Source organism: Mustelus asterias, chromosome 29 (assembly GCF_964213995.1).
Source record: "Mustelus asterias chromosome 29, sMusAst1.hap1.1, whole genome shotgun sequence".
Lineage (NCBI taxonomy): Eukaryota > Metazoa > Chordata > Chondrichthyes > Carcharhiniformes > Triakidae > Mustelus > Mustelus asterias.
The window spans coordinates 13,069,756-13,086,124 of record NC_135829.1 but is presented as its reverse complement, the minus strand read 5'-3'; the positions used below and the strand labels follow the sequence as shown (position 1 = coordinate 13,086,124).

The 16,369-nt window shown below is 47.5% G+C and overlaps 1 protein-coding gene across 1 annotated transcript in view; it reads right to left on the bottom strand.

The window, feature by feature from the left end:
* The window catches only part of LOC144480538 (lysyl oxidase homolog 1-like), a 69,167-nt gene that overhangs the window by 33,373 nt on the left and 19,425 nt on the right, over window positions 1-16,369 (bottom strand). The window contains exons 2-3 of the mRNA XM_078200104.1: window positions 3,444-3,552; window positions 545-682 (exon numbers count right to left, since the gene is read on the bottom strand). The gene's annotated coding sequence lies outside the window, so the exon portion shown is untranslated. The remainder of the gene's footprint in view (window positions 1-544; window positions 683-3,443; window positions 3,553-16,369) is intronic.

Here is a 16,369-nt window from a genome sequence, read left to right as displayed (position 1 = left end):
ATACACCTTCACACAACATGAAGGCTTTGTAAGACTGATATATATTCATTATTAGACCCAAATCTCCTCAATGCAACTTCCAGCGCAGCCTAGGGTGCCATATTTGAATACTTCCTGCGGATAGACTGGGAAATGGAAACCAATATGAAACAAACATAATCAGAAAAAAAATTATCCTCAATAAATATTAATGACTGCTATCTAACTATGGAAGGCGCATCAGTTGCCATTATTTATTCCATTCTACGCTCGCTGTCTTAACCTTTTCACTTGACATTTTAAATGAGCTGTAATCTTTCCCACAAAGTTCTCAAGTCATTTCCATTATACAGAAATAATTACTGCGGCGTAGGCGTTAAATTATCTTAATTGAATCCCAGGGCCAATAGTCCTCGCACAAGTTCCGCGCAAATGAAGATTCTAATTTGCCCCTTTTCTCCAAAGGGTGGTTCAAATCCTGAACCCCCCCCCCCCCGCCGCCGGCCCCACATCTCCCCCCCGCTCCCCCCTCATCAAATGCAATGTCATCCCCCAGGGCACTTACTGGTGACAGCTGTGCCACTCCCAGGTGTGGCGAGGTCTGTTCGGGAGGAAGTCGGCGACCCCTTGGTTCTTCACTCTCTGGGGAAACCGCAGCAGGACCCTGATGTCATAATCCGAGGCCTCGGACGTGTACGCCGAGCTGAAGGAGACGAAAGGAAAGTTTAGTCTGCCACTCTGCAGGGAGAGGGTGCGCCACAAAAGCTGTGGACAAACTCTGCACGGATGCAATTCACAAGCTGCGCAACAACTGGACCCGCCAGGGTGGTGGCATTGCCGCTGGGCTAGTAATCCAGAGGAACCCGGGTTCGATTCCAGCCTTGGGTGACTGTCCGTGTGGAGTTTGCATGTTCTTCCCTTAGTGTCCACTGATGGGCAGGTTAGATAGATTGACCGTGCTAAATTACCCCTTAGTGCCCAAAGATGCATAGGTTAGGTGGATTGGCCATGCTAAATTGCCCTTTAGTGTCCACACGTGTAGGTTAGGTGGATTAGCCATTGTAAAAGTCTTTCTTTATATAGAATCACAGAATCCTTACAGTGCAGAAGGAGGCCATTCACCCCATCGAGTCTGCACCAACCCCACCTGTGTTGTCTTACCCAGGCCCCATCCTTGTAATCCACGTATTTACCCCTCCAATCCCCCTAACCTATATATCTTGGAACAATTTAGCATGGCCAATCAGCCTAACTTGCACATCTTTGGACTGTGGGAGGAAACCGGAGCACCCGGAGGAAACCCACGCAGACACGGGGAGAATGTGCAAACTCCACACAGACAGTGACCCAAGCCGGGAATCGAACCCGGGTCCCTGGCGCTGAGAGGCAGCAGTGCCACCGTGCCACCCCAGGTTCATTAATCTATGCCCTTTGCCTGTATATCCTAAAACTTGATAATACAATTTAACAACCATTAACAGGATGCCCGGAAAGGATTATCCTCTTAGCTATCATTCAGCTCTCTAATATTGGTTAACACTGCCACCTCACAGAGCCAGTGACCCGGGTTCAATTCCGGCCTCGGGGGACTGTATGGAGTTTGCATGTTCTTCCCGTGTCTGTGTGGGTTTCCTCCAAGTGCTCCGGTTTCCTCCCACAGTCTAAAGATATGCTGGTTAGGTGCATTGGCCATGCTAACTTGTCCATTAGTGTCAGGGGGACTAGCTGGGGTAAATGCATAGGGTTATAGGGATAGGGCCTGGGTTGGATTGTGGTCGGTGCAGACTCGATGGGCCGAATGGCCTCCTTCTGCACTGTAGGGTTTTATGGATTATTAGACCTACCCTAATGCTCCTCCTTCCACTCCATCTGACGAAGGAGCAGCGCTCCGAAAGCTTATGGTATTTGCTACCAAATAAACCTGTTGGACTTTAACCTGGTGTTGTGAGACTTCTTACTTACTTTTCTAACCAGACCCAGTGAGCGCAGGTGATAATTTCGGGTGGAGAAGTGGGCTGGGCGGGGAGGGGAGTCTGTTTCTGCTGGATTGGGCATCCATAGATGATCAGGTTTGATGGATTAGCCATTGTAAGTCCCACTCAAGGGGGAGTGCTGCTGTGCCCTCGGTGCCATTTTTCCGATGAGACATCAAACCAGGGTCCCATCTGCTCGGAAAAGTATAAGCGATACCATGACACGATTGCGAAGAGATTAGGGGAGTTATCCCCAGTGTCCGAGCCAATGGTCCCCCCTCAATAAGGTTATTACAAAAAGAGATTATTTGGCCATTAACACGTTGCTGTTTGTGGGGGCTTGCTGTGCATCCAATTGACTGTCATTTTCCTACATTACAGCGGGGGGCAGTACCTCCTGGCTGCACACCACTTGGAGATGGCTAGTGGTTGAAAGGCAAGTTTGTTTGCCCTACTTAAAGGGACAGGTTCAGCGGAATCAAAGCACATGGCTAGCACTGCTGCCTCACAGCGCCGGGGATCTGGGTTCAATTCCCGGCTTGGGTGACTGTATGTAGGTTCTCCCCGTGTCTGCGTGGGTTTCCTCCAGGTGCTCCGGTTTCCTCCCACAGTCCAAAAGACATGCTGGTTCGATGCTAAATTCTCGCTCAGTGTGCCTGAACGGGCACTAAAGGGAGTGTGGCGACTAGGGGATTTTCACAGTAACTTCATTGCGGTGTTAATTTAAGCTTACTTGTGACACTGATGAATAAACTTAAACATAAACTAATCCGCCCATCTTTGGAGTGTGGGAGGAAACCGGAGCACCCGGAGGAAACCCACGCAGACACGGGGAGAACATGCAGATGCCGCACAGAAAGTCATCCAAGGCCAGAATCAAACCTGAGTCCCCCAGTCCAAAAGCATGCTGCTTAGGTGCATTGGCCGTGCTAAATTCTCCCTCAGTTGTACCCGAACAGGCGCCAGAGTGTGGCGACTAGGGGATTTTCACAGTAACTTCATTGCAGTGTTAATGGAAGCCTACTTGTGAAACTAATAAATAAACTTTTTTTAAAATCTATAAATTGAGTAAAATTCCACTCTATCTAGTACTTGTCCAACTTCCAGACTGGGCGGCGTGTGCAGGAACTTGTACATCAGGAAGTAAAGAAGAATTCCACTCCGTGGCAGATTCCAAGGCCATAATTCTTCAGTCTCACACGCCCCGCTACCAGCGGGAATGGAGAATATGGCGCCGGGCCAGATCGCTGTTCACTGCAGCGGGACTGGATAATCCCAGCCCTCATCCAGATCGGAGAATCCGACTCACACGTCAACCTTTACTTGTAACCCAAAGGGTTCGATCTAGATCCAGTCTAGAGACTTCGATCGGGGCTTGTCCTGTACCGGCCACCTTTGGAATAAACCTCCGGAATTCCGACTCACTGACACAGAACTTTGGGAAGCGCCGCAAAGAGGTGGATGGAATGGCTCCAGACTGCGGCGACATACCTTGCCAAACACTTCTCTTCTGCTGCGCATCGTAAGGAATACAAGTGGGACCTCTGCACATAGGTGGAAGCTTGGACATAATACGGGTCAGGTACCAGGTCAGGCAAACCTAAAGGAAAGAAAAATGGAAGAGAAAGAGAGAGAAAACTGCCGTGAATTTCTAAATAAAGTTAACTCCAAGAATCACACAAAGTTTGCACCTTCCTGGTCAACAGAAAGAGTTTATACCCTCGTGTCTCCCAACCTACCTTCTCCACTCAACTACCTTCTCCAACTGCATCGTCACTGAAAGTGGTAACGCAGGTGGAGAAGGTAGTCAAGAAGACATATGGCATGCTTGGCTTCATCGGCCGGGGCATTGAGTTTAAAAATTGGCAAGTCATGTTATAGCTTTATAGAACCTTAGTTAGGCCGCACTTGGAATATAGTGTTCAATTCTGGTCGCCACACTACCAGAAGGATGTGGAGGCTTTGGAGAGGGTACAGAAAAGATTTACCAGGATGTTGCCTGGTATGGAGGGCATTAGCTCTGAGGAGAGGTTGGAGAAACTTGGTTTGTTCTCACTGGAGTGACGGAGGTTGAGGGGAGACCTGATAGAAGTCTACAAGATTATGAGAGGCATGGACAGAGTGGATAGTCAGAAGCTTTTTCCCAGGGTGGAAGAGTTAATTACTCGGGGGCATAGGTTTAAGGTGCGAGGGGCAAGGTCTAAAGGAGATGTACGAGGCAGATCTTTTACACAGAGAGTAGTGGGTGCCTGGAACTCGTTGCCGGGGGAGGTAGTGGAAGCAGATACGGTAGTGACTTTTAAGGGGCGTCTTGACAAGTACATAAATAGAATGGGAATAGAGGGATATGGTCCCCAGAAGGGTAGGGGGTTTTAGTTCAGTCGGGCAGCATGGTCGGTGCAGGCTTGGAGGGCCGAAGGGCCTGTTCCTGTGCTGTAATTTTCTTTGTTCTTTGTTCTAAAGAGAATCACACCGCCTGATTTCTGTCAGATCGAGATGCCATTCATTCTTTCCACCAATGCTCTCTCGATATATCAGTGCACAGTTATCTCTTCAGGTTGCGTATCTGGGCTTTCTGATGGTAGGAAAGGGAGGCCCTGAAGAATGTGTCAATATTGACACAAGGTCTCAGGATTGCGCTAGGCTATGTGTAAGGAAATGTCCCTTGGATCGTGCCAATGTACGCTGGAAAGGCGTGAATCCTCAAGAAAGTGCCAATATTTTCAAAAGGGATCCAGAGGAGTGTGTCAAAATAGAATCGTGGAATCCCTACAGTGCAGAAGGAGGCCATTTGGCCCATCGAGCCTGCACCGACAACTATCCCACCCAGGCCCTATCCCCGTAACTCCCCCCCGATACCAAGGAGCAATTTAGCATGGGCAATCCACCTAACCAGCATGTCTTTCCGAATGTGGGAGAAAACTGGAGCATCCGGGGGAAACCCACGTAGCATAGCATATCTAAAGCATCACAAATCCAACAATTGATTCATGGAATCCCGAGAGTGCAGGAGGAGGCCATTCAGCCCATCAAGTCCACACTAATTCTCTGACAGAGTATATTACCCAGGCCCACCACCTCCCCATCCAGGTCCTATCCCTATAACCCTGCACATTTACTACCTAACTTACACATCCTTGGACACTAAGGGCCAATACAGCATAGCCAATCCACCAAACTTGCACATCTTTGGAGACTAAGGGACAATTTAACATGGCTAATCTGCCTAATTTAGACATCTCTGGACATTAAGGCACAGTTTAGCTCGGCCAGTCCACCTAACTGACACATCTTTCAGACTCCGGGAAGAAACTGGAGAACCCGGAGGAAACATCTACTAAAACAGAATAGGATAGAGTGGCACAGTGGTTAGCACTGTTGCCTCACAGCGCCAGGGATCCAGGTTCAATTCCCACTTGGGTCACTGTTTGTGTGGAATCTGCACCTTCTCCCCATGTTTGCATGGGTTTCCTCCGGGAGCTCCGGTTTCCTCCCACAGTCCGAAAGACGTGTTGGTTAAGTGCATTGGCCGTGCTAAATTCTCCCTCAGTGTTCCCGAACAGGCGCCGGAGTGTACCGACTAGGGGATTTTCACGGTAACTTCATTGCAATGTTAATGTAAGCCTACTTGTGACACTAATAAATATACTTCAAACTTTAATCCACCTAACCTATACATCTTTGGAGTGTGGGAGGAAACCCACGCAGACACGGGGAGGACGCGCAGACACAGACAGTGACCCAAGCCGGTAATTGAACCCGGGTCCCTGGCACTGTGAGGCAGCAGTGCTAACCACTGTGCCACCTTGCCGGTGGTTTCAGAGGATGCTTACCAAGCATTAAGCTATGATCGCAATCTTTAATTCGAGAGACAGTATTCCACAGCAACTTGTATTAATGTAGCGCCTTTAACATCCCAAAATGTCCTAAGGTGCTTCTGGAGACAACTTACTTATAGAGTCATAGAGGTTTACAGCATGGAAACAGGCCCTTCGACCCAACTTGTCCATACCACCCTTTTTCTTTTAAACCTCTAAACTAATCCCAGTTGCCCGCATTTGGCCCATATCCCTCTATACCCATCTTTCCCATGTAACTATCTAAATGCTTTTTAAAAGACAAAATTGTACCCGCCTCTGCTACGACCTCTGGCAGCTTGTTCCAGACACTCACCACCCTGTGTGTGAAAAAGTTGCCCCTCTAGACACTTTTGTATCTCTCCCCTCTCACCTTAAACCTATGCCCTCTAGTTTTAGTCTCCCCTACCTTTGGGAAAAGATATTGACCATCTCGCTGATCTGTGCCCCTCATTATTTTATAGACCTCTATAAGATCACCCCAAAGCCTCCGACGCTCCAGAGGAAGAAGTCCCAGTCTATCCAGCCTCTCCTTATAACTCAAACCATCAAGTCCCGGTAGCATCCTCATAAATCTTTTCTGCACTCTTTCTAGTTTAATAATATCCTTTCTATAATAGGGTGACCAGAACTGCACACAGTATTCCAAGTGTGGCCTTACCAATGTCTTGTACAACTTCAACAAGACGTCCCAACTTCTGTATTCAATGTTCTGACTTAGAGGGAGAATGGAAAACTCCATCGACCCAGTGGATGGGATTTTCCAGGCCGTCGCTGTGGGATCGTCACGGGAGATCTGACGGTCCAGCCAGAAGTCCATTGACTCTTGGCGGGAGTGGATGATCCCGAGGATGGGCGCGACTGGAAAATCCTGCCCAGTTGCCCCTAAGCCAGAATTCCCAAAACTCACTCCCATCATTGGAAGCTCTCCATAGGGAACAAACACAATTCACCCCATAACCATTTTTGATGAAGAAATTCCTGCAAGAAAACTACAAAGGGTCGTGAATGTAGTCCAGTCCATCACACAAACCAGCCTCCCATCCATTGACTCTGTCTACACTTCCCGCTGCCTCGGAAAAGCAGCCAGCATAATTAAGGACCCCACACACCCCGGACATTCTCTCTTCCAACTTCTTCCGTCAGGAAAAAGATACAAAAGTCTGAGGACACGTACCAACCGACTCAAGAACAGTTTCTTCCCTGCTGCTGTCAGACTTTTGACACAGTACAGGAAAGAGATAGAGCATCTGGTGAACTCTCCCTCAATGGCAACAAAACAAAGGAGATAGTCATCGACTTCAGGAAGTGTAGTGGAAGGCATGCCCCTACCTACATCAATGGGGGCAAAGTAGAAATGGTCGAGAGCTTCAAGTTTTTAGGCTTCAGGATCACCATGCTCTCTTCCATCTTCCGTCAGGAAAAAAGATGCAAAAGTCTGAGGTCACGTACCAACCGACTCGAGAACAGTTTCTTCCCTGCTGCTGTCAGACTTTTGAATGGACCTACCTCACATTAAGTTGATCTTTCTCTACACCCTAGCTATGACTGTAACACTACATTCTGCACTCTCTCGTTTCCTTCTCTATGAACGGTATGCTTTGTCTGTATAGCGCGCAAGAAACAATACTTTTCACAGTATACTGATACATGTGACAATAATAAATCAAATCAAACCCTCCTCTCCCACTTTCTATGCCTTTTAGCTTTGACAAAGGGTCATCTGGACTCGAAACGTCAGCTCTTTACTCTCCTTACAGATGCTGCCAGACCTGCGGAGATTTTCCAGCGTTCTCTCTTTTGGTTTCAAATCCTCCTATAAGACCCTAAGAGCAGAATTAGGCCACTCGGCCCATCGAGTCCGCTCCGCCATTCAATCAGGGCTGGTGCTTTTCCCATCCCCGTTCTCCTGCCTTTTCCCCATGACCCGTTATCCCCTGCCTCCTCATCTCAGTTCTCAAGGGTCGTCCCTTTACGCTGAGGCAGTGCCCTCGGTTCCTAGTCTCAGCTAACAGTGCCTCACAGGGCCCAGAGCGGGGACGAAAAACAGTGGATCAGACTTGCAGCAAAGGTTAATGCCGCGGTGATTAACACAACTTTTTAAAAAGCACAGCTGGATAAGTGTCGGATTGAAAACTTAATTGAAGGTTGCATGGTTAAATACAGACAGATGATTAAATCCTCCGGGGTCTGCAACAATCTCCATATGTCTTGCAGCAACGTAAATGCCATCTGCGGCAAGCAACCAGTCAGCGTTGAATAATGAGGGACTGGCAGGTTAAAAAGATAGCGAGGCGCTCTGCCCAATTACCTCCAGGGGTCAGGGAAAACCTTTCCCGCCTGAGATGAGATAAGTTGGGCAGGGTCCACCCCAGGGCACATTGTGCGTGATCCGCGGGTTCAAAGGGCGAGAGGCCTCTCCAAAGCTCTGGCTGGAAAGTTTGCGCACAAGAGTTGCTGTGTGTTGACTGCCTCTGCTCTGCTTACAACATAGGTCACTGAAAGTGCAGATTTTGTGACATCCGCACACAGGAACAAGACTCCATTTGGGCAGCAATTAGCGTTTGGCGGATCTACAGTGAGGTAATGACATAACACTCTCCAGACACCTTCAGGCAATGAGTGGTACAGAATGTTTTCCCCCCCAAGCATCGCCACGGCTGAGGAACATTCCAGAATCTCGCAATAAGCTGCAAAAACAAATCATAGAATGCTCACAGTGTAGAAGGAGGCCATTCGGCCCATCAAGTCTGCACCGACCACAGTCCCTATCCCCATAACCCCAAGCATTTACCCTACTCTATGACCTTGTGGCCCTTTGACAAGTCATAAGAGTCATAGAGGTTTACAGCATGGAAACAGGTCCTTCGGCCCAACTTCATAGAATCATAGAAACCCTACAGTGCAGAAAGAGGCCATTCGAGTCTGCACCGACCACAATCCCACCCAGGCCCTACCCCCATATCCCTACATATTTACCCGCTAATCCCTCTAACCTACGCATCTCAGGACACTAAGGGCAATTTTAGCATGGCCAATCAACCTAACCCGCACATCTTTGGACTGTGGGAGGAAACCGGAGCACCCGGAGGAAACCCATGCAGACACGAGGTGAATGAGCAAACTCCACACGGATAGTGACCCAAGCCGGGAATCAAACCCAGGTCCCTGGCACTGTGAAGCAGCAGTGCTAACCACTGTGCTACTGTGCCGCCCAATTGTCCATGCCGCCCTTTTTTTTTTAAAACCCCTAAGCTAATCCCAATTGCCCGCATTTGGCCCATATCCCTCTATAACCATTGTACCCATGTAACTATCTAAATGCTTTTTAAAAGACAAAATTGTACCCGCCTCTACTACTACCTCTGGCAGTTTGTTCCAGACACTCACCATCCCGTGTGGAAATATTGCCCCTCTGGACATTTTTGTATCTCTCCCCTCTCACCTTAAACCTATGCCCTCTAGGTTTAGACTCCCCTACCTTTGGGAAAAGATATTGACTATCTAGCTGATCTGTGCCCCTCATTATTTTATAGACCTCTATAAGATCACCTCTCAACCTCCTACACTCCAGAGGAAAAAGTCCCAGTCTATCCAACCTCTCTTTATAACTCAATCCCTCAAGTCCTGGTAGCATCCTAGTAAATCTTTTCTGCACTCTTTCTAGTTTAATAATATCCTTTCTATAATAGGGTGACCAGAATTGTACACAGTATTCCAAGTGTGGCCGTACCAATGTCTTGTACAACTTCAACAAGACATTCCAACTCCTGTATTCCATGTTCTGACCGATGAAGTCAGCCATGATCTCACTGAATGGGTGGATCTGACTTGAGGGGCGAAATAATTATCTCCTAGCTTAGTGGTTCCCAAACCTTTTTCACTGGGCCTCACTTTCGGAATAAAAATTTGCTTGACCCACACCGAATTTTTTATTGATAAGAAATACATTCAAAAACAAAAAAACTCCCGAGCAGTGCTTGATTCATGACATAGAACACAACTACTTTATAATATGATCATGGGACATCCAGAAAGTATAAAACAATGCTTGTTTAAAACATGTTTAAATGTTTCTATGATTGTCCATGAATCTTCCCGTCACACTTGCCATCCTCTCTCGCCGCACCAGTGTGGCGCGCCGCACCCTTTGGGAACCACTGTCCTAGCTAGTTCCCCCTGACACTCGGGGGCAATTTGGCATGGCCAATCCACCTAACCCGCACATCTTTGGACTGTTGGGAGGTAACCAGAGCGAAACCTATGCAAACGCAGGGAGAACGTGCAAACTCCACACAGTGACCCAAGCCTTGAATCGAACCGGGGTCCCTGGTGCTGTGAGGTAACAGTGCTAACCACTGTGCCACCAGGACTCAGACACACCATTGGCTCAGTGTTCCTGAGCAATATTTAGTGCAGGTTGTATTCACAGAATCCCAACAGCACAGAAGGAGAACATTTGGCCCATCGAGACTGCACTGACAGCAATCCCACCCAAGCCCTTTTCCCGTAACCCCATGTGTTTACCCTGCAATTGCCCCTGGCACTAAGGGGCAATTTAGCATGGCCAATCAACCTAACCCACACATCTTTGGAGTGTGGGAGGAAACCCCCCCCCCCCCCCCACTTTCCCCAATCAAGAGCTGTGGGAAGAATTTTGCTTCCGGTGGTGGGAATCGGGAGATAAGGGCCAATCCCAGGTCACATTCCCGCTTCGTCTTCAAGTTTAAGTTTGTTTATTAGTGTCACAAATCGGCTTACATTAACACTGCAGTGAAGTTACTGTGAAAATCCCCCAGTCGCCACACTCCGGCACCTGTTCGGGTACACTGAAGGAGCCTTCAAAGTTTATGTATTCGTGTCACGAGTAGGCTTACAGTAATACGGCAATGAAGTTACTGTGAAATTAATACATTGTGAGCAGACCATGCCTTGGGTCATTTAAGAGCACTGCTGCCTCACGCCAGGGAACTGGGTTCGATTCCCGGCTTGGGTCACTGTCTGTGTGGAGTCTGCACGTTCTCCCCGTGTCTGCGTGGGTTTCCTCCGGGTGCTTCGGTTTCCTCCCGCAGTCCAAAGATGTGCGGGTTAGGTGGACTGGCCATGCTAAATTGACCCTAGTGTCAGCGGCATTTGCAGTGTAAACACATGGGGTTACGGGAATAGGGTTGGGTGAGATTGTGGTTGGTGCAGTCTCGAAGGGCCGAATGGCCTCCTCCTGCACTGTTGGGATTCTATGATTCGATGAATACAATCTGCACTAAATATTGCTCAGCAACACTGAGCAAATCTCGTGTCTGAATTACACACTGGCATTAAAGTTATGTCAATGCTGAATTTTATTTATTAGTCACAAGTAGGCTTACATTAACACTGCAATGAAGTTACTGTGAAAATCCCTTAGTCGCCACACTCCGGCGCCTGTTTGGGTACACTGAGGGAGAATTTAGCATGGCCGATGCACCTAACCAGCATGTCTTTCGGACTGTGGGAGGAAACAGGAGCACCCGGAGGAAACCCACGCCGACACGGGGAGAACGGGCAGACTCCACACGGACAGTGACCCAAGCCAGGAATCGAACTGGGGTCCCTGGCGCTGTGAGGCAGCAGCGCTAGCCGCTTGTGCCACCGTACTCAACACTGTATGGGAACAGCACCCAGAGGTATTTTGATTCCTCTGATTTTTTTAACTGCCCTGGGAAGCAGCAGTGACTGCGATATTTTATGCTTGGCTTAGTATCTGACTCATCACTTCAAGGCAAGGAGTCCAGTGTGAGTGACAAGTGACATTGTTCTTGGATAGTTAAGAATCACGCGTTTGACCACAGAAAGATAGGTGAAGATAATTATTTCACCCCTCAAGTCTGATCCACTCAATGAGATCATGGCTGACTTATCAAAGGGTCATGAGGTCATAGAGTATTGACCCAACTCCATCTGCCCATCATGCCCCGCTGCCTGTGATCGCTTAATAATAAAAGCAATCCATCAAACCCAGATTTAAAATGAACAATCTGACTTAGCTTCGACTGACATTCATGACAGAATGTTCCACATCTCTGACTACCCTTTGTGGGCAGTGAAGCTTTTAGCTTCAAGCCTGAAAGATCTGGCTCAAATTCTTTTAGACTGTGGCTGGAATTTTCCCATCCCACTCATCGCGGGAATCGTAGCGGGTGGAGGGGGGTGGACTGTGCAAAGGTTCATTAACTCCAGGTGGGAATTCCCAGCCTTGGGGTGAGTGCGGCTGGAAAATCCCGCCCTATGGCTGGAATTGTACCACCCCGTCCACCACGGGAATTATAGTGGACGGGGGGGGGGAGGGGGGGTGGACCATGCAAAGGTCATAGAATCACAGAAACCCTACAGTGCAGAAGGAGCCATTCGGCCCACCGACAACAATCCCACCCTAGGCCCCATCTCCACAATCCCATACCTTTACCCAGCTAATCCCTCTAACCTACACATCCCGGGACACTATGGGCAATTTATCATGGCCAATCAACCTAACTTGCACATCTTTGGACTGTGGGAGGAAACTGGAGCACCCGGAGAAAACCCACGCAGGCATGGGGAGAATGCGCAAACTCCACACCAACAGTGACCCAAGCCGGGAATCGAACCAAGGTCCCTGGAGCTGTGAGGCAGCAGTGCTAACCACTGTGCTACCGGTCCATTGACCTTGGGTGAGAATTTCCAGCCTTGGGGCGAGTGCGGCTGGGAAATCCCACCCTACAGCCGGAATTTTACCGCCCTGCCCATCACAGGAATCGTAGCGGCCGGGGAGCGGAGGGGAGGCTGTGGTGTGGACCATGCAAAGGTCTATTGACCTCGGCTGGAATTCCTAGCCCTGGGGAGATCGCGGCTCAAAAATCCCACCCTATGTCTCCTAGAGCTACATTGCTCAAATACCAGAGATGGTTTACCGCACTCTATCCGTTCCCCTTAATATCTTGAAACCATCAATCGAATGACTCATAAACTTCTAAATTCTAGCAAGTAAGATCCAAGCTCCTGTAATCTCACCTTGTGATTTAACTCTTGAAGTTCAGGTGTAATTCTGGTAAAGCCACCCAGCACTCCCTCCAAGGCCGATATATATACCTCCTGAGATGTGACACTCCAAACTGAACACGGTATTCCAGGTGTACTCTAGGGTCGATCTATTGGCTCCCACAGCCAACATGCACATTGCAAGCTCCCATAGACAGCAATGTAATAATGACCAGAGAATCTCTTTTGGCAATTGAGATATCCAGGGGTAATTTTCCAGCCCTTCATGCCGGAGGGATTTTCCGGTCCCGACGGCATGAACCAAGCTACAATGGCTCACCAGCCCCGCCACAAGGAAACCCGCATCTCACCCAAACGTGGTAAGCAAATTGCTGAAAATTCCGGGCATTTCCCCAGGACCTGATCAGAGTAAAGCAATAGGATATTAATCTGGGGAGGGTTGAAACAGAACAATCCATTTATATTGTGACATTAGTGTCCCTTTAAGAAAGGTCTTTTTAAAACATGATTCCTGCGGCCCTCACAGCTTCAGTGATGTCATTGCTGCCGGGCTGTCTGCGATGAGTCTTTTTATTGCTACTTAAGTGACTTAAATTGGGTTGTTTGTGTTTACTCTGGGATTAGTTTTACAACCCTGCATTGTTGTTAGGAGGACGGTCATGTGTTTAAGTTTTTTTTTTCATTTTCAGTTTGGAGCTGCAGGTTCGAGTTTTAGTTTTAGAAGGGACTGCAAGCTGAAAAGAAGTGTTTTCCCTCTCTCCGTGATGTTTTGAAAATTCTGCTGGTTAGCTGAAAACAAGATCTTGTTTTCCTGAAGGGTGAGAATCTGCTGTTGTTGGGGGCTGGAGCAGAGTGTCTCTGGTGTATTGGGAAGCAAACTGTTCGGAATGAATGCAGAGAACTGCAGGCTTCAACCAAAGGACTCATTTTCTGTTATCACGTGAGCAGTGGACTTTGCTGTATTGAACCTGTTTCAAGGGTTTTGTCTATGGCAAGGGTTTTGGTTTGATTGGAACACATTAGATATCTTTGTTACGGGTTATACATTATAGTGGTTGTTTTGTTTCTTGTTTGGTAATCGTTAGAAGTTCTTGCTAATTTTCTTTCTTTACATGTTAACTATATTCTTAAATAAACTTTGTTTGATAAAAGCTCCCTAGTGGGTCATTTGAATCACGCCTGAAGTGGAAAACATCATGCTTATCCCAGCCAAATTCAGGATGCAAAAGTTATGATTCAGGCAGGCCTCATAAAACACTTTGGATTTCTAACCTGAACCATAACAATATTAAAAATCTTCCAATTTCGCATCTTTCACATTTTTATGCCAATTTTTTTTTTTCATTTTAAAAATCCCCATGTCCACATTGGCACAGTGGTTAGCACTGCTGACTCACAGTGCCAGGGACCTGGGTTTGATTCCCGGCTTGGGTCACTGTCTGTGCAGAGTCCCCTAGTCGGCACACTCCGGCGCCTGTTCGGGTACACTGAAGGAGAATTTAGCACGGCCAATCCACCAAACCAGCATGTCTTTTGGACTGTGGGAGGAAACCGGAGCACCCAGAGGAAACCCACGCAGACACGGGGAGAATGTGCAGACTCCGCACAGACAGTGACCCAAGGCCGAAATCGAACCCGGGTCGCTGTGAGGCAGCAGTGCTAACCATTGTGCCACCGTAGCAGAGGTTATGTTGTTGAATTCTGCTTGAATGTAAAGTCATTTCCTCACTTAATATTGAAATATTAGGAGATAAGACTGGGCGAATGGGACTAATTGCTTTAAGGGAAGCGGGTATAGATTTGATGGGCTGAATGCGCTTTAAATGACCCTATGACTCCTGAATGAGATAAGTAAATCCACGATCTACATTCGGCATTCACTAAACACAATTATCCCCCAAGCTCCTAGTATGTAAGGTACATTGCAGACAGTAATGGGCAGTTTCTCAAATACTGATCATGCTAGCCAGAGTAAAGCAACAGGATATTAATATGGGAAGGGTTGAAACAGCGCAACCTCTTAAAAATCTTCCAACTGCTTTCAATAAAAGAAATATTTCATATCGTCAAATCTTTCATGTTTTTAAAAAAAAACCCATGTCGACATTTATAATGGAAATGCCTATGTAAACATGTCACACTGTAATTACACCATCCTACCAGTGGCGGTGCTGCTCACGTTCACTTTATCCAGTTGAGACTGATGGGAAACTCCTTTGCACCAACAGACTTACATATCTTCTTCCCAAATTACCCTCCGTTGATTAACTAAAAATTCAGCGAGGCGACCCAAGTTTTTTTGTCGCAATCTAATGCCAACTTTTCATTTGAATGGACCTACCTCACACTAAGTTGATTTTTCTCTACACCCTAGCTATGACTGTAACACTACATTCTGCACTCTCTCCTTTCCTTCTCTATGAATGGTATGCTTTGTCTGTATAGCGCGCAAGAAACAATACTTTTCAACTAATACATGTGACAATAATAAATCAAATCAAGAAAATCAAATCAAATATTCTTGTAATTATAGAATCATAGAATATCTACAGTGCAGAAGGAAGACAGGCCCATAGAGCCTGCACCCACAACAGACCCACCCTAGGCTCTATCCTCGTAACCCTACGCATTTACCCTGCGAATGCCCTTGACACTAAAGGGCAATTTAGCATGGCCAATCAACCTAACCCGCATGAGTTAGGGTGGCATGGCGGCACAGTGGTTAGCACTGCTACCTCACAGTGCCAGCGGCCCGGGTTAAATTCCGGCCTTGGGTGACTGTCTGTGTGGAGTTTGCACGTTCTCCCCGTGTCTGCATGGGTTTCCTTCGGGTGCTCCGGTTTCCTCCCAATCCAAAGATGTGCGGATTAGGATGATTGCCCATGCTAAATTGCCCCTTAGTGTCAGTGGGATTAGCTAGGGTAAATACGTGGTCTTACAGGGATAGGGGCTGGGTGGGATTGTTATCAGTGCAGGCCCTGATGGGCCGAATAGCCTGCTTCTGCACTGGAGCCATTCCAGTATTCTACCTTTGGAGTGTGGGAGGAAACCGGAGCACCCGGAGGAAACCCACGCAGACACTGGGAGAATGTGCTGACTCCGCACAGATACACGAGGCCGGAATCGAACCCAGGTCAGTGGCACTGTGAGGCAGCAGTGCTAACCAGTGTACCATTCTTAAATCCACATTCCAACTCAGATTTTCCTATGTCAACTTTCACTGTCACAGTTGGTCGAAATAATTATATTTTCACCCCCCCAAAGAATTCACTGCCATTTTACATCTTTCATGCTGCAAATTTATATGAAATACTTCAAAAATGCATATTTTGCAATAACACGGTCAAATTTATCAATGGAATTGCTTTTAATGTCTTCTAATACTGCCGTTCAAATTCTTACTGAAACGCCTGAGCTGCACATATTTGGGGAGATTTTAACTCATTCGCAACTGGAGTTAAAATTAGGTCCAATATTTCGAATTAATGTGGTGAGTATACCTTAAGGGTCAAAGCGTGTGTAGTCAAAGTAACATCCCCAGATCCA